This window comes from Taeniopygia guttata, chromosome 20 (assembly GCF_048771995.1).
Source record: "Taeniopygia guttata chromosome 20, bTaeGut7.mat, whole genome shotgun sequence".
Lineage (NCBI taxonomy): Eukaryota > Metazoa > Chordata > Aves > Passeriformes > Estrildidae > Taeniopygia > Taeniopygia guttata.
In genome coordinates, this window is record NC_133045.1 from 2,672,252 (window position 1) to 2,690,835 (window position 18,584).

The following is an 18,584-nucleotide window of genomic DNA, read 5'->3' on the forward strand; positions in this document are numbered from 1 at the left end:
CTGGAAGCAAATCTCAGGCCTGAATTCCTATAGATGAAGGACTGTGGCCACCTCACTGTTGATCTTTTCTGCATTTCTTGCTAACCCTTATTTGTCTCCTTAAAAACCCCTAAAATCCATGCTCACATGTGACATTTGATGCATCTGCCAAGGCCAGAGCTATCATATCCCATCCAGCACACGTCAATGCAGCCTTGTAAGGGGAAGCTGAGAAAAGATGTGCAGGGAGATCTATTTTTGTACTTTAATTTTAAGGCACCCCCTTAACTACCTCCTTTCTGACTCTCAATCCAGAATGCAGCCACAAAGCTGCACCCAGTCAGGAGAGGACATTCTGCCAATATTTTCATCCAAAGTTTGAGCAGAGCCACAGCAGAAGAAGGGACTTGTACCATCATCTGGTATTTGCACAAGCAGTTACTTGGGAAAAGATTTTACTTTTTCCATTCATGCACTACCTTAATCTGAATTAACCTCCAAGTTTTGAGAGGTTCTGAGAAACAGATAACTTTGAAAAGAAAATCCAGTAATGAAAAAGGAAAAACAAAAATCCCCCAGTCAGGTAATTTAAATTACCATCGTATTTCAGTAAGATCAAGATTTGCAGAAAACTGACTGTTCATTAAAAATCACTTGCTCAGCTCTTAAAAGAATCAAACATTTGGGTTGATCACAGAAAACCAGCTCAGCTTTAGAGATGAATCACTGGCTTAAGAAGGTGCTTTTTAACCCATGGCTTTCTTGGGGCATGGGAGCTTTGCCTGAATGTACAAGTTAACAACTCCACCCGTGCTCGAGTTTCTGTGCCTGCTCCAGGTTTTACATCCTTAAACAGGCATGGTGCAATGCCCTGGGTCATGTTTGCTGTGGGAACTCGTGTTTCAGGGATCAAACATGATTCTGCTGATTTTCTCTTCAGCCCTTAAATAACACCCAATGCTCTGCTCTTCCCGGATTCCAGCCACTCAACCTTCCACCCTCACACCGCACCAGAGGTGCTGTCCTGCATCACCTGGCACCTCTCCAATGCCTTGGCAGAGCTGAGAGCTTCAGGCAGTTAGTTTGGGACAGAGCCATGAGGGGGTTTATCAAGGTTTAATTAGCAGCTCCTCTTCCCTCACTCAGCCAGTGTCCATCTCTGAAGGCTCCAGCATCAATGGAGTGTCAGGGTTTGGCTGTCCTGCAAAACCTGATCCTTGCTGGGCCTGCCTGGCTCCCCACTCCAGCCAGCCCAGCCAGCCCCCACAGGCACGGGGGGCACAGGGAGGGGATGGCTCCAGCCCTGAGAACTTCAGAGCTGCACACCCCCGGGGCTGAGCCTGCAGACCCCACTCCTGCTGTGTGCAAACACTGAATGTCCCCTGAGCACCCTCAGCCAAAACAACTCCTCGTGCTGCAAGTGTCCCAGGCCAGGCTGGACAGGGCCTGGAGCAGCCTGGGGTGGAGGAAGGTGTCCCTGCCCATGGCAGGGTGGCACTGTGTTGGAATCTGTGGGTATTGGTGATTCCGAGATTGTAGAAAGTCTCTGTCTTTCTGCCCCCCTGCCAAAGAAGAAGCCATAATTCGTCTGTGCTGGTTTCAAGGTTGTTTATTCTGTTTATCTCTAACATGTTCTGCTGCCCTGCCGCAGCTCTGTCCTGCAGGGCAGCGTGTGGGGCTCTGCCCTCAGTGGGATGGTACAAACATTAAATACCAGAAACTACGTGTACTATATTTACAATCATGTGCCAATATCTATCATCTACATTAAACAGCGTGTCCCCAGCCTAAACCAACAGAAAAATGCCAACACCACAGTGAAACATGGAGGGCATGAGGAAGGAGGAAAAGGACAAGACACACCCAATTCCTCCATCTTGTCCCCTCTGAACCCCTAATCTAGAAACCTAAAATTTTACCTTTGCACCCCTGTCACACTTAATTATTACTCTTATCAAACACTCAAAGCTTGTAATTCATCCTGTAAGATTGAAAACTCCTCTCCATGGACAGAGATCACAGACAGTGTCTCTCGGGGCTCTGTACAGGGGGGTTCCTGACCCCTGCCAGGGTCCCAGACCTGCCAGGGCAGCCAGAGGGAAGCCCTGGATTACCACAGCACTGGATGGGGTTTAAGGTCCTTTCCAAACCAAGGCTTCCTGGGATTCTGTGCTTCGCTTTCACTACAGACTGTGTGCCAAGAGCATCCCAAAACTCCTCTGCTTCCCTGCAGAGTGGTCAGGGACTGGGCTCTCTGTGTAAGAAGAGCTCTCCTCTCAGCCCACTCCCATGGCACAGGAGTGAGCCTGCTCCAGCCAAAACCTCCTCCAGACCCTGGGGAACTGAGCCACCTTCCACCATCCCAGAATCCCCACATGCTCCAGCCAGCCACTCCAAGAACTGCACGTGCCAGGAGATCATTCCCAGCACAGACAAGGGCAATCCTTCCCAGGAACCTGCTCAGAATGTGAGTTGTAACTTCAAAATTTTGTTTGTTGTCGCTATTGGACACGAAATGAGCACACAGAAGCTTGGTGAGTTCAAGACAGAAAAAGAGCCAATTTTATTTCTGACCTTGCAATATACAGAATTCAAAAAATGACAGTGGATTGGAGGACAAAATTGCCACCTCTCCAACCACACTGGTCAAACCAACAGTCCATCAGTTCTCTCCTCCCACAAAGAAGAATGTAAAACAATCGTTATTTACATGACAGTGCATGAGAACTCCAGTAGAAATATGTAAAAATTATCAGAAGGCTAAAGAAGTTTTATAAGAACTTTAAAACTTTCAAAATAAAAGAAAACTTAACACTTTTAAAAATCAGGGCAAGAGTTTGTGTCTTTGAATTTTTTTTTTTTACAGCAGATAAAGACTGGGGAGAGTGCTTTTTGGGGGGAATTTCTGCTTATGCCCTGCTCAGCCTGGTTTCTGATGGGTCACAGCTCCTGTGGAGCCTCTGGAATGAGTTCCCACCTGAGTGATCCAAACACCCTCTCCTTGGCAGAGGCACCTTAGGCACAGAGGGGAACTCAGTTCTAGAGTTTGGCTTTTTTAGGCTCGACCAGGAGCCCTGTGAGGTCCCATCCTGTGGGAATCCAGGGCTTCCCTCTGGCTGCCCTGGCAGGTCTGGGACCCTGGCAGGGGTCAGGAACCCCCCTGGACAGAGCCCCCAGAGACACTGGCTGTGATCTCTGTCCATGCAAAAGAGTTTTCAATCTTACAGGATGAATTACAAGCTTTGAGTGTTTGATAAGAGTAATAATTAAGTGTGACACGGGTGCAAAAGTAAAGTTTTAGGTTTCTAGATTAAGGGTTCAGAGGGGACAAGATGGAGGAATTGGGTGTGTCTTGTCCTTTTTCTCCTTCCTCATGCCCTCCATGTTTCACTGTGGTGTTGGCATTTTTCCATTGGTTAAGGCTGGGGATGCGCTGTTTAATGTAGATGATAGATATTGGCACATGATTGTAAATATAGGACAGGTAGTTTCTGGTATATAATGTTTGTACCATCCCACTGAGGGCAGAGCCCCACACGCTGCCCTGCAGGACAGAGCTGCGGCAGGGCAGCAGAACATGTTAGAGATAAACAGAATAAACAACCTTGAAACCAGCACAGACGAATTATGGCTTCTTCTTTGGCAGGGGGGCTGAAAGACAGAGACTTTCTACAATCTCGGGATCACCAATACCCACAGATTCCGACACCATCCCACAGGCTCCTCTGCCCTGGACACTGCAGCCTTCCCCAGATCCTGCCCCCGCCAGGTTCCAGGACCTGCAGCCTCCTCCTGACCCGGTGCTCTCTAAATTAAGAAGCTGTTACAGCCCACGGGGTGCTAAGAAGGTCACCACAGATCTTGGCTTAAAGGGCCCCCCTAATCCTGGCCAGACAGACCTGCCCGAGCTGCTAAGGGCCTGAGCAGGTGATTAGAGCCTGGAATAGCTGTGCTCAGAGCCCTGATGGCCTCTCCACCCCGGCCTTTTCTGAGACACACAGAACATTTCAGCCATCCCTGTTACAGAATTTCTGAGAGAGAGAAGGCATCATTTATGTCTGGAGTGAGAATTGAGCTGCCCCTCAGACTAGGCCCTGATAAGCGGCCTTGGTGGGGCCTAGAAGCCTTTGATGCAGTAAGAATTTAGTTGTGGCAGAGTTAGAAATTACGTTAAGGTAACTACAAAGTAATGAGCTATTGAGTGTGAATTAGGGTAGAGCTGCAGTGTGAAAAGCCTGACCACCTTAAGGCAAAGGTAAACAATGTTAGCCTGCCAATGAGAGTGCCTTTGTAAACTGTAAACGATGTAGAAGTGTATATAAACTGCCATCTTCTCTGGAATAAGGGGAGAACGTTGCATTAATCATATTGGTTGGATGTGCGTTCTGTCCTCTCCAACTTTCCCGTTTTATGAGGTCCCTGGTTTTGCATCCCTTTTTTGCTGAGCCACCTAAGGCTGCTCCTCTTCATCCTCTCACTATGGGGCACTCCCAGCCCTGTAAGGATGGACTCAGGAACAGCTATTTCCAACACTTCCCCTGCATTCCTGGAATCATGAGCATTTTCATCAACCTTCCTTGTTCTCCAGGCACTCTCTGTGTTCTTCTCTAAGTGCCTGAATGACAGATATTTCCCCACTGAAATGTCTCCCAAGGAACAGGGAGTTCTGAAGCTCCTTCTGGAATCTACCTTTATTCTGTGTGCCACCACTAAGTGCAGGGAGAAGTGAAAAATGAAAGAGCAAATCATCATCCAGCAGTGTTCAGGGGCTCAGGAGTCCTGAGGAAGGGAAGAACTTGCTGGATAAAAGACAATTCCCTCCACTTACAGTAAATACCTTGTGAAAAAAAGAAGGGTCTACACTTCAAAACTCTACTGAATATGCCAACAGCCAAAACAAAACTGGGAAAAATTTCTGGCAGCATTCTTTGTAAAAATGTCTTCAACAGTAAAAATCCATGGATTTCTTCAATGCTGCTGAACCCCACAATTTCATTTGCTGAGTTAAATCCTGGTCTATGAAATTAGGGTACAGTAGCTGTCTTTGCCATACAGAACAGGGGTTTTAGTCAGACCATTTGTTCAAACTATCTGTGTGCCAGAATATTTTGTGTCAAAATATCCTCACTACCACCATGGGCAGGTACACTAAGCTGGAACAGAAAAGGGTTATAGACAAATCTGATCAAATCCAAGTTCCCTTCCTCCCTCAACTGCCCCATTTTAATTTGAAGAAGTTTAGGTGAATCTTTTCCCTGCTGTTATTTGGAGTTTCCTGGATTAGATTTCTAAATAAGATCCTTATTTACTGCATGTGGTATCTCCAGGGGTCCATCACACAGCAGCACAGCTCCTGCCTCTGTGATAAGAGGTTTTATCTGATCACATTTATATTTTCTCTCTTCTATGCAATATCCAAAGGAAAACCCCAACTGTGATACCAATTAAAACCCAAGTTCTGCAAACCCTGCTGAATTGGAAACTGAGGACCCCATCCTTGGAAGTGCCCCCAGCTAGGTTGGAACAGCCTGGGAAGGTGGAAGGTGTCCCTGCCCATGGCAGGGGGTGGCACTGGATGGTTTTTAAGATCCCTTTCCAACTCACTCCATTAATCTCTAATTTCTGCTTTCATCCATCTGCCCAGGAACTGGAAGAGAAAATCCACTGCTGAAAACCACACTGCTGCATCTTCCTGCCATGAGTTGAGCACAGAACGAGGACACCCTGAAATCTTCACCCTCTGCTGAAGCAAACTCCAGGTTTTACTGCCCTCAAGTCCTGCAAAGCCATTCTTACCACAGGAAAGCTCCCAGCAGAGCAGGCAGAGCTCCAGCCCTCCCTGACTTTGTGGCTCAGGAAGCACAGCAGGTTTCCAACAGGCACAGCCATTCCCAGGCCAGCATTTCCCAACCCTTAGGTCATGCTACCACTGCACCTGATCCCTAAATCCTTTCCCATCCCTCCACAAAGCCTCTGCTTCACAGAGGTGAAGCTCAGCACCCCACCCTAACTAGGTGTGGGGGATGTTCAACTTCCTAAATTGTGGCCTGAGGACACTCCTGTACCCTTTGGGGATGGGGAACTCCTCTGTCCTGACCTAAGCACTGACAAACACAGCCCCAGGAAGGAAATACCACGGGAATGTTTCCTCCCAGCCCAAGTGGCAGGGGCTGCTCTGCTCCCCTGTCAGAGCCAGCAGCAGAGCTCTGAGCCAGCCCTGGCCCCAGCACACAAAGCATCTCTGCCTGCCCCAAGCACAGCCTTGGCTTTTAGCTTTGGCATTTTTCAGATTCTCTGCTGCCTGGTATGTAACTCTGAAACTTCCTGTTAGGTGTTAGTAGGTTCTCTTCACAGGGTAGTTGGACAAAACAATCCCTTCCCAGCTGGAGAATCAAGGATAACCTTTACCCAAAAAGCACAAACAATACAAAGAGAAGGAGGCTGAGACTTCATGACCTGGAGCTGCAATTGGACAATTGAACCCAATATGTAGATGAAACAAAACTGATAAAAGTGTAAAAACTCGTGACCAGGATCCAGATTCAACCTGGGTGCAGCCCTGGCCAGGCTCTGGTGCTGCCCAAGGTGAATCCTTTTAAGGCCTTTCAATAAATACCTGTTTTTTTCCATTTAGCTCTGTCTAGCCTCTGCTCCAGATCAGCTTCTGAAGGCATCTCCAGCTGCCTCTCCCTGTACACTCTTGCTCTGGGATGAGCCCAGCAGAGCCAGCAGCAGAGTTCACCTCCAGGTTATTCCCAAGTCACACTTGTTTTCACCTCCCCACGACAAACTGCAAACAGAACTTCCAGGAGCCACACAGGCAATGAATCTGAAATGCAGCCATGCCCAAACCCGTGTCCAGAGCAACCCACAGGGTGTAATCACAGACTGAAAGAACCACAGAATTAGGCTGGGAAAGACCTTTGAGATCACCGAGTCCAACCTCTGTCCCAACACCACCCTGACAACCAGACCATGGCACTGAGTGCCACATCCAGACCTCCCTGAGCACCTCCAGGGGTGGTGACTCCCCCATCTGCCTGGGGTTAAAGTGACCCAAGTCCATCACCAGCAGCACAGGGGACAGGGGCAGGGTCTCAGAAAACCCACCAACCTCTGACTCCCTGAACCCTCCCACGAGCCCGGGGTGAGGGAACATCAGCCTCTCCCAGCAGGCTCCAAGGGAGGAATCCTCAGACTGCCCTAGAGCCAAGGCTCTGTACAGCTGCTCTCCTGGCAGGTGGGTGCTGCCCCAAATCCCAGTGCTGTGGGAATGACAGGGAATCACAAGGCTCTGTCCCCCCCACCACAGCCAGGAGCAGAGGCAGAGTCACTCACCAGGGCTGGCTGGGCACTTGGTCTGTCACTGTCCCCGTGCCCGCAGCGGGAGCAGGCGCAGCTCCTCTCTGTGCTCTTCACCCTGCAGGAAGCAGGACATGGAGGAGGGTAAGCAGATAATCCACGACTTTCTGGGAGGGTGTGCAGTGCTGGGAAGCAAAGCTGCTGCTGTCTGTAAGGATCAGAGCCAGCACTTGCTGAGCTAAGACTCTGAGCTGCTTAGCAGGGAGCTGGAAGCAGAGCAGACAGAGGTGGTTGTGTTTCCAGGGCTGAGCACTGGGGGGATGGTTTGGGCTGCCTCAGGTACCAGAAATCCCACCAAAACTGCTCCATCAGAGGACAAGCATAGAGGCAGGCAGGAATTTTTGGTCACGATGGCTCAGGGAAAAATCAGTTTCTTCCAAGTGAAATATCCCACAGTAAAACTTTTTTATAGTTTTGTTCACTTATTTATTTAATATGTGGAAAATGTGCTTTTGAAACAGAAGATTTTACTTTGGACTAGATGGGATTTAAGGTCCTTTCCAAACCAAGGCTTCCTGGGATTCTGTGCTTAGCTTTCACTACAGATTGTGTGCCAAGAGCATCCCAAAACTCCTCCTAAAACTATTCCTTGATGGAATTAAAACATTCTGCTTAAAGTCAGTTCCTCTGCATCCCTTGGAAATCTTCCTGGAACTTTAAATTAAGGTGTTTCCCTTTTCCTGCCATGGCTGAGCTACCTGGCTGACCTGCCCAGCATGAGAGATGTGCCAGCTGGGGACATAACCAGGATTCAGAAGTGGAAGCTGTAGGACTTTCACAGGCATTTTTTGGCTGGGTCACCCTCAGCAGGCACTGGCAGAAGCTCCTGTCACAGTGAGGTTGGTCCAGACAGGGTGTCCAGGGATGCTCCTCACAGGGAAGGGTGCAGAGCAGGGATGCTCAGCTCTCTGTGCCCCCAGGGATGTTAAATTAGGCCTGAGTGAGGTCTCAGAAGTTGATTGATAACTGGAGTGGAAGCAGAAAAGAGATGCCAGAAAAACCTCACCAAGAGTGAATCAAGGGAGCTGAAAAAGGTCACCTCCCACTGTCCCAGGCTGCTCCAGGCCCATCCAGCCTGGCCTTGGGCACTGCCAGGGATCCAGGGGCAGCCACAGCTGCTCTGGGCACCTGTGCCAGGGCCTCAGCACCCTCACAGGGAGGAATTCCTTCCTAATCTCTAATCTAAATCTATCCTTCTTCAGTTTAAGACCATTCCCTGTTCTCTCACTGAATTCCCCTTTTCTGTTTGAGTCCTGTGGAACTCAGGCAGCAAAAGCAGCTGAGCCCAGCCTGTGCAAGGCTGGAGTTGATCCATCCAGTGCCCCATCCCATGATTTTTGTAAAATCACTTCAACCCACAACACAAAAGTGAAGGAGAACAGAAGCACTCTGCCAAAACACATCTTTTGAACAAAGTAACTGCACTAAAATGTGCTGGTTTATTTCCACTCTGGGCTCCCCAAGCTTTTCCCTTCTATCCCTGAATGATAACGGGCATAAAAATTAAACAGAAGCTCTCCAAGAGCCAAGGAAACGCACAGAAGGACAATAAATCCCAGGCTGATGGCTTTGAGGGGGAGCAGGGGGAGGGGAGAGGGGATGGAACAGTGCAGATCCTGACCAAGATACATCACAGACCCTTCAAAAGCCACCACTCATCCTCGGGCAGGGGCTCCACACACTGGGCTGTGGATTGTCACTACTGGATACGAAGTACACAAACTCTTGGTGAGTTCAAAGGTTAAAAAATAGAGAGTTTATTCAAGCATCTGATATTTATAGAATTCTAGAGGTGACCATGGATTGGAGAGTGGAATTACCACCTCTCCAGCCACACTGGTCAAACTATCAATTCTCTCCTCTCCCAAAGAATATAAAACAACTATTATTTACATGAACAGTGTGTGAGAACTCTAGTAGAAATATGTAAAAACAGATTAGAAGGCTGAAGAAGTTTTATAAGAACTTTAAAACTTTCAAAAGAACTATAAAAGAAAACTTAACACTTTTAAAAATCAGGGCAACAGTGGATGGAGCAGCAAATTTGGATGGAGCAGCAAAGGGAGCCTGCCCAGCTGGAATGTGATGTCCATGGTCCCACCAAGCTCAGCCCACAGCCAGTGCCACCCCAGCACACCTGCACCCCTCCTCACCTGGGGATGGAGCCTCCCCAAAACACCTCCTCACTTCCCACAAGTCACAATTCCGTCCCCACTGCTGGCTGCTGAGGGCAGGGGACCTGCAAACAGATGGGCTTTTGGGGCATTTCCAAAAAGTGCCTTTCCTGCTCAGCCAAAAGGCCCTGCAGGATGGACACGTGGGGCCAGGGCCTCTCCCTTCCCAGGGCTGACACTGGGATCAGCTGGGGACTCCAGGAAAAGGGAAAAGTCACAGTGAAGCCCAGCTCTGAGCTGGAGCTGTCCCACATGGAGGCTCTCACATCTGACCTGGGATCCTGACAGCAGCACTTCCACTCACCTGAAACCCTCCCAGGGCATCACACACAAGCCCAGTGCTCTGGAAACACCAGCACTGATGTTCTCCCAGCAAACAAGATCTCCTTTAATTCCACAGGCACCTCCTCCTTCGTTAAAGAGCTTGCTCTCTAGGGATTTGCTCCTCAACTGGGGCAGGAAATGAAAGGACAAAAAATGCCATTTAACTGGGGATACAAATCCATCTTTGCAGTGCTTATCATAATGATGTGTCCTTTAAAAACAAGTGTGGAGCAGGTGTGAGATGGCTCCAGCTCTGGACGTGCATAAAAAGGGCTGACAGAGCAGCTTGTCTCAGAGAGAATCAGGTGGTGCAACTTCAAAACTCCTGCTCCATTTGGGTTCTCCCTTGCTCTCTCCCCTCAAACTTCTCTGCAATATTGACTTTTGAAATGGGTGAAAAGAAATGGCATCTCAGGGAAACCAAGGGGCTTGAAAGGGGGGTTTGAAAGGGGCCTCTGGAACAGTCCCAGCAATGGTCCCTGAAATTGTGGGGCAGGGCTGGTGCTGGTGTAGAGGATGGAGAGGGGAAAATCATCAGCACAGCCAAGGTTCAGGAGACCAGAGCTGTCCTGATCTCCAGCCTAAACCTCCCCTGACACAGCTCCAGCCATTCCCTGGGACCTGTCCCTGCTGAAGTGACACCAAGGTGCTGATGTGTGCCTTGGGAGGGGGTTTCTGCTTTCCCTCAGGTCTCCCAGCCCCTCTCTCCATGCCCCATCCCTGGAGGAGAGATGTGATAAATCACTTTCATCCTGAGGGTTTCAGAGGACCTGAGGGAGCAGAGTTAAAGAACCAGGAGAACTTATGGACATGTTATGGTCCTTGTTGTAAGGAAAGGGAATCCTTACAAGGAAAAGAGCTCATCTTTTGAGCTGCTGGGGAGTCTCCATGCCATTCAAGGCAGCTCAGTTGGCTCAAGCCTGCCCAGAACAGCTCCCACAGCTGAGGCTTTTCCTTCTGAAGCAGCTCCAAATCAGAATCCTCACGTGTGTCCCCACACTGAGAACCTCTCAGCTTTCCATGGGAGCTGAGAGCTTGGATCTGGTTGTGCCCCAGCCTCTCCTGGGCATTAAACCAGGGGGTGAGTGTGACTCCTGAGCACTGGGAGACACTGGCAGGAATTCTGGAATAACCAAACCATTTGAGTTCATGGCAAAGGCAGAGTGGCTCAGCTGGAAGTGTGAGTGTTCCTTCAGGAAAAGAGAGCCTGAAGCACCAGAGCAGAGGTCTCTGCCCTCTGTGCTTCTCCAGATGTTGCCTGTAACATCCTGGATTTATTTAAATCTATTTTTCTAACAAGTTCCTTTTTTGGACCGCCTCTCATAGCAGACAAAATAGGGAGGAACCTCATTTAATTGGTGCACTTTAATTAACTGCCTGTTTTGTCAAAGCCCTGCTCCTGTATTCTGATGCAAATTCACAGTTTTTCATTGTAAGCAATATCTCAGTTTGGCTTCAGTCTTAACTGATCTTTAAATGTCCCATTTTCCTGGATCCATACCCACAGAAATGTGGTTTGGGTTGGAAGGAACCTTGAAGATCATCTTGTTCCAATTCCCTGCCATGGGCAGGCTGCTCAAATCCTTCAATTATCACTTCTCTGCTCATCCCACCTTGGGCTGGGTTTCTTTAGCCACTGAGCACATCAGCACTTTTCCTGACCAGGCTTTTGGGCCAGGGTGCTGCTCAGGGAGTGTGCTGGGAGCTGGCTCTGCTCCCACCTCTCTCCTGCTGCAGGAGCCTCTGGCTGGGAGCAGGATGTGCCTTGCAGGAGGCAAATATCTTCTGTATCAGAGACAGGAATCCCAGGCCAGGATGGGAGCAGGGATAGGTTTTACTGTTTCACTTCCAGGGGCAGACGCAGCTCCCCATCATCCCTAATTTTATATCCTGACATCTCCATCTTCTGCCTGTGAATTTTCTCCTGCTGTCAGAAGGTCACCAGGCCAGCTGGAAAGCCATTTTTCACACCCTGGCTAATCCAGAGGCACCTGGCTGCCTCCTTCCACTGGCAAAATGCTGACAACAAAACTAATTAGTGGGCAGCAGGACCGTGGCTGGGTGACAGCACTGGCCTTTGCTGTACCAGCCAAAAATTCAGGGGATTCAGGAGCAGATGCTGGCTCTTCCCCAGACTCCTTCTGTGACCCTGGGTTCCAGCTCTGTGCTCTCCCCACTGAGGCTGGTAACACTGCACAGATGTGGCCATGCAGGTACATTAATTTATGGTAAGGAAATAATGCATTAGGACGGGCACAAAGGTCTGTTTAGAATAAAATTGTAACTTGGTTAAGCTTGGTGCATTAGCTGAACATTCCCAATATTCTCACAATGTCTGGCTGAGCAGACTGAGTGGAACAGGGTGTCCAGAGCAGCTGTGGCTGCCCCATCCTTGGAAGTGTCCAAGACCAGGCTGGATGGGGCCTGGAGCAACCAGGGATGGTGGAAGGTGTCCCCTTCCACTGTGGAAGGTGGGATGGGAAGTCCTTTGAGGTTTCTTCCAACCTAAACCATTCCCTGGCTGTGAGAAATGATGCTCACTTCCAAAATTTAAAAAGTTTATTAAAACCTTATCAAAAATACAACAGGAGACTGAATAGAGAAAATATTACGGCACCAGGAGCAGAGGATTTTCCCCACCATGGGCTCGCCCACACAATGGAGGTTTCACCTTTTAACCCTTTAGCCCCTCCCAAAGTTCTGTCCATCAACTTCTTCACTGTCCAGTGGTGGAGATCACTTCCTTAAATCTTGATTGGAGGTCAGGTGCTGCCAGAGTAACAATCCCACCCTCCCAAATGTCCCAAACCCAGGCTAGCCCCTGATAACAACACAAGGGGGTAAAACATCACTATAAATCTATAAAACTTCTCGTAACATATATACATGATATTTGCCTTTTAATTGAGAGTCAACCCTCCCATTACTCATCTACCACACTGATTCTGTGAAATGTCCAGGGCCAGGGGATGCTCTGCAGAAGGAGGCAGGTCAGGAAGGGTTAACTCCTCCTCACTCAGCTGGTGTTGTCATGAACTGATGAAATCCATCACTGGAGAATGGTCCATGGACCACCACCCATTCTGACATCATCAGGGCTGCAGAGTGCCCTCCCTGTGCCAGGCACAGCACGGGCATCCCCTGGAGCCCAGCTGCTTCCCTGCATCCCTCCCCAGCACTGCCCCTGCCTGTGGGGCACCATGCCAGCCTCCAGACACCCCCCAGATCCTGGGGAGCTGCCTAACCCCAGCTCAGAAAGGGAATGAAAAACATCTCAACATCCCCAGCCAGATGTTTTTTCCCTGCCTATAGAGCACAAAGAGGGGCTCAGTGAGCAGGGCAGTGTCTCCTGAATCCCAGCACACCGGGACACCCCGGAGACAGCAGAGAGGAAAGAGAAGCCCTCAGCAGCCTGTCAGAACCTCAGCAGTGGGGATAATTGGTTTGTACACATTTCTCCCACACCCAATTACCAGCTCGGTTTGGTGGTTGATTGTACACCACTCTGGTGCAGCAGAGCTGCTGCTGTTTCCATTCCTGCACATATCACCCAGTCCCTAAATCATTTTTAATAGCTCCTCTCCTCGTGTGCCCTCCCGGCTCATTCCAGCCCCATCACCACGAGGCAGGTTGCAGATATGGAGGAGCTGACATTTCTCTTTTGAGTAATTTGCAGTGGATTTCTTGCCCGTTTGATGTAGTCATTTTGTTCTCAGCACTGATGTGACATTAATTATTGTTAAATATTCTTATCTGTTACACACAGTTCTGTTTAGATAAAGGTCAGTGCGTGAACCCCTGACAGTGCTCGTTGCTGCCATGCTCCAAAGCCAATTTGTCATCCTCTCCCTTCAATACCTTCGTCTCGGTCTCAGTTCATTTTTCCATTAATTCAGGCACAGTAGAGAGCCATTAAAAAATGCAAAATCTCTCAGCTGTTCAACTCAGAACTTGGACAGGGAATTATGAGGCTAAGGAGCACCAGTTGCACAGGGAGGGCAGGGAATAATGCCCAGGAAAATCCAGCAGTAACCTCTTTTAAGGAACTGAATGGCTGCCCCCCAAAAATCTGTGCATAGTTCTGCTTTAATGATGATCAGCTCAGCCTTGTGCAGCACATGGTGCCCTCCCAACCTGGTGTGATGGGATAAGCACAATCCAGAGGCCCTGGCACAGGTGCCCAGAGCAGCTGTGGCTGCCCCTGGATCCCTGGCAGTGTCCAAGGCCAGGCTGGATGGGACTTGGAGCCCCCTGGGACAGTGGAAGGTGTCCCTGCCCATGGACTGGGTGGCACTGGATGGGCTTTAAGGCCCTTTCCAACCCAAGCCATCCTGGGGTTTCTGATTCTCTGAGATTCCCACACCACCCTCTCTTGGCAGAGGACAAGGACAAGCTCAAGCTGTCACAACGTCCCAGAACAGAAGCACCTTCAGCAGTGATCCATCTCCCCAGAGACCTGAGGAGCAGCTGGGCCTGCTCATGGGGACTGAAACCTGCCTCTGCTCTCTCTTGCTTTTGATCTCTCTGCCCAAATAATTCCCCTCTGCCACCCTGAGGTGCAGCATCCCACCATGCCACCTGCAAGGTGGGGACTGCAATGCAGGGACAGCCCTGCTGGGACTCACTCCAGCACCCCTGGTCCTTGCAGGCCTTGGGACCCCTTGAAGAGCCAAAATAGGGTCTCCAAGGCCTGTCAAGAGTAGGGGTGCTGAGAGCTTCCAGCAGCCCCCACATGGCTGTCCCTGCGGCCAGGTCACACGCCCTGCAGGGACACAGGGCAGCAGGGGACAGCCAGGCTGGCACAGCTGGCAGCAGGGACAGCCCAGCTCAGCTCCCACTGCAGGGAGCAGGGCTGCAGCCCCGTGCTGAGCAGCCCTGTGCTGCTGCCCAGCTGCACCTCTGGGCTCCTGGGCTTCATCCACAGCTGCAGGGACCCTGGCTGCTGAGAATTTGAGACTTTCTGTGCTGACAGAGTCTGACCCCCAGGAGGACACTGCATTTTGGCCATGGAGAAGGCTTCCAAAATGGAATGACAGCACTGGGATTATAGGTGAGGAGTTTGAATAGAAGTGTGTAACATCACAGGGTGGAAAACTTAAAGTTTAAGGGTTTAGAATATAGTAATAGATATAAAGCAAGATGGAGGTTTTAGGGCAGAGGCTGGTCTTCTTCTTCACCTTCAGCACAGCCACAACCCAGAGCCAGCCTGGTCACACTCCAGAGTCCAGGCCAGGGGAGGCTGAGGGAGCCCTGCAGAGCACATGGGGAGCACAGGCCATGGAGAGGAGCTGACCCCTCAAGCCAGCCCTGAGTGACAAGGGCTCAGGAGGCTGCAAACCCAAGGACAGGACAATCCAATGGCTCAGCTGCCTGAAAGGAGGATTCTGCAAAGGTGGATTCAGCATGACTGAAGTACCACATCATGAGTCATGTGCTTGTCCAAGCACTTGGCAAATGGAAAAACATTCAAACCTTTATTCAAAGTGGCATTTAATTTTACATTGTGCTAAATCACTCTGTACTTCTAAATAAAAGAGAATAAACTCCCTAACTCGTCCCCCACTCAGTGAAACACAAAGAAATAGTGCAATGTGCTGAATGTAATCAAATCAACTGTGGTTTCTCTTCCTTCACTTGGAATCTCAGAATCATTAAAGCTGCAAAAGACCTCTAAGACAACTAAGTCCAACAATGCCAAACCCACGTCCCTAAGCCCCATGCCCACATGTTTTTTGGACACTTCCAGGGATGATGACTCCACCACTGCCCCGGGCAGTGTGTTCCAGGGCTTGACCACTCTTCCTGGGAAAACATTTTCCTGAATCTCCAACCTAAACCTCCCCTTGCACAGCCTAAGGCCATTTCCTCTCACCCTGTCCCTTTTCACCTGGGAGCAGAGACCAGCCTGGCTGCACCCTCTTGTCAGGGAGCTGAAGAGAGCCAGAAGGTCCCCTCTGAGCCTCCTTTCCTCCACACTGAACAACCATCTCATTCATCAGAACCACAAATGAACTCCTGGACAGAGGGATATCCCATCCCAGGTCCCTGCTGCAGCAGAGCCAGTGGGAAGCAGCAGCACTGCCCCCTCCCCTCTGCTAAATCGGGAGCAGGGGAGGGTGAGAGCTGGCTTCACACTTGGGAGAGGTATGAGGCAACATAGGTCCTCTCCAGCCCTGGGGACACAGTGTCCTGAGGCTAAAAATACAGAGACAAGCCAAAAAGTCAAGGCTAGCAAGAGGCATTAACAGAGCCTGTTTATTTCTGTAGCCAGGGAGCATCCAGAGAGAGCCCCAGCACTTGCTGCCTGCCTGACGGACAGGCTGCTGCAGCTGGAGGAGTCGGGTTTCCTGCACACACAGGGCTGTCCCCTGTCCCCTGTCACACCTTGCCTGCCATTATTTTTAGCTGCTGCACAAAGCAGGGTGATGTGCAGGAGCAGAGGGACAAGGTGAAGCATGGAAAGCAGCGCCCTGGTGAAGGCTCTTGCCTTGCTGCCACCATGGGGATCCAGGTTCGTCAAGGTTTGTGAACAAACCTGTCCAGAGCCAGCAGGATGCAAGATGGAAATCTGAACCCAAGGTCCTCATAAAACAGGAAAGCTGGACAGGACGAACATAGGGAACCAATATGGTTAATGCTACATTCCTCGTTTATTCGAGAGAAGATGGCAGTTTATATACACTTCTACATAGTTGACAGTTTACAAAGGCAATCTCATTGGCAAGCTAACATTGTTTGTCTTTGTCTTAAGGTGGTCAGGCTTTTCACACTGCAGCTCTACCCTAATTCACACTCAATAGCTCATTACTTTGTAGTTAACATCATTTCTAACTGCGCCACAACTGAATCCTTACTGCATCAAAGGCTCCTAGGCCCCACCAAGGCCTAGTCTGAGGGGCAGCTCAATTCTCACTCCAGACATAAACCATGCCCTCTCTCTCTCTCTCAGAAATTCTGCACCAGAAATCTCTGTAGCAGCCTTTACCAATGGGAGATGTCCCACACCCTGAGCAGGACTGGGCTGCCCCTGCTGCCCACAGAGCCACACCTGGGCAGAGCTGCCACAGGCGGGGCCTGGCCCCTCCGCAGCCCCAAGGGCCAGAGGTCCACGGGAAGTTTCCACTGCCAAAAGCAGTGGGATGCAACTTCACTGGGCTGGCAGTGACAGTTCTAAGGACAGGGATGTCCCCTGAGCCTGCTCCAAACAGAATCATCACAGAATCCCAGAATGGTTTGGGTTGGCAGCGACATTTAAGACAATCTCTGCTCAGCTCCTGCCATAGGCAGGGTCACTCTGCTCTACCCCAGGTGGCTCCAAGCCCTGTCCAACCTGGCCTTGGACACTTCAGGCATGAGACAGCCACAGCTGCTGTGGGCACCCTGTTCCATGACTGGAGCTGTCAGAGCTCAGCTCCCCTCACCTGGCATAGAAAAGCCCCAGTGACACCAGGGCGGAGCCACTGGAACACCAGGGGAACACCACAAGGAGCCTGTGGCACTGGCTGTGTGCCAGGCTGAGCCTCCCACACAGGGCTCTCCAATTCAATTTGCCTTCCTTCATTAACCACAATGGATTCACATCCAAACCAGCACTGAAAACAATCAATTATCTCTCTATTTAACCTCACTGCCATGTTATCATTCCCTCTGTCCCATGTCTGGCTCCCCTCTGATACCCAAATTCTTGCAGGGCTGACAGAAATTTGGCATGGTCTCCACACTGCAGGACAAACTTCCAAGGTAAAGAAAGGATAACATCCCAGTTTCTTCTGCAAGAGTGATTTCAGCACTAACTACTGCAAAAACATGAATAGAAAACTCCAGACCTGTAAGAGCAGCTGATCCCTCTGCACCTTGCACTCCAGTGCATGGACTGAGGTCTATGCCTGCTGTAAGGAACCACATCCCTCTGATGGGAATGCTGCTGGAGCTCTGGGATAAGCAGGCACTTGATTTTCAAGGCTGATGGCAGAGGTACCTCGTGGGAAAAGAACATCCAAGAAGTTTTACCCCTCAGCAGATGCTGTTGGCTCCAGGTGCTGGTGCAGCACTGAGAGTCGCAGAACAACAGATCCCCAGTGTGGGATAATTAATTTTTTGTGCTACTTTGGCCTCTGAGAGCACATCAGATGAGGCAGAGCTGGTCTGAAACTGAAGGCAAGGTGCTACTGCTGCTCTGCCATTGCTGAGCTTTGACACAAAACCCAGTAAATCCCAGTCCAGCAGCCACCTGGGCCCTTGGTCATGATGCACAGACCATGGTGCCTCAGAGCTCTGACCAGTTTCTCACCCTCACCATCACAGGCACCTCTTGAGAGCTTCCTCCCTGTGGGAATCCAGGGCTTCCCTCTGGCTGCCCTGGCAGGTCTGGGACCCTGGCAGGGGTCAGGAACCCCCCTGGAGAGAGCCCCCAGAGACACTGTCTGTGATCTCTGTCCATGGAGAAAAGTTTTCAATCTTACAAGATGAATTACAAGCTTTGAGTGCTTGATAAGAGTAATAATTAAGTGTGACACGGGTGCAAAAGTAAAATTTTAGGTTTCTAGATTAGAGGTTCAGAGGGAACAAAATAGAAGAAATTAGGTGTGTCTTGTCCTTTTCCTCCTTCTTCATGCCCTCCATGTTTCACTGTGGTGTTGGCATTTTTCTATTAGTTTAAGCTGGGGACACGCTATTCAACGTAGATAATAAATATTAGCACATGATTGTAAATATAGTACACGTAGTTTCTGGTATTTAATGGTA

At 49.9% G+C, this 18,584-nt stretch overlaps 1 protein-coding gene across 6 annotated transcripts in view; it reads right to left on the reverse strand.

The window, feature by feature from the left end:
- The window catches only part of RALY (RALY heterogeneous nuclear ribonucleoprotein), a 134,815-nt gene that overhangs the window by 83,091 nt on the left and 33,140 nt on the right, over positions 1 to 18,584 (reverse strand). For 4 of the 6 annotated variants that reach the window (XM_072917199.1, XM_041720209.2, XM_072917198.1 and 1 more), the window contains one exon: positions 7,318 to 7,399. The exons of the other annotated variants lie outside the window; for them this stretch is intronic. The gene's annotated coding sequence lies outside the window, so the exon portion shown is untranslated. Of the gene's footprint in view, positions 1 to 7,317; positions 7,400 to 18,584 lie in introns of those variants that run through there. 6 annotated transcript variants of the gene reach the window in all.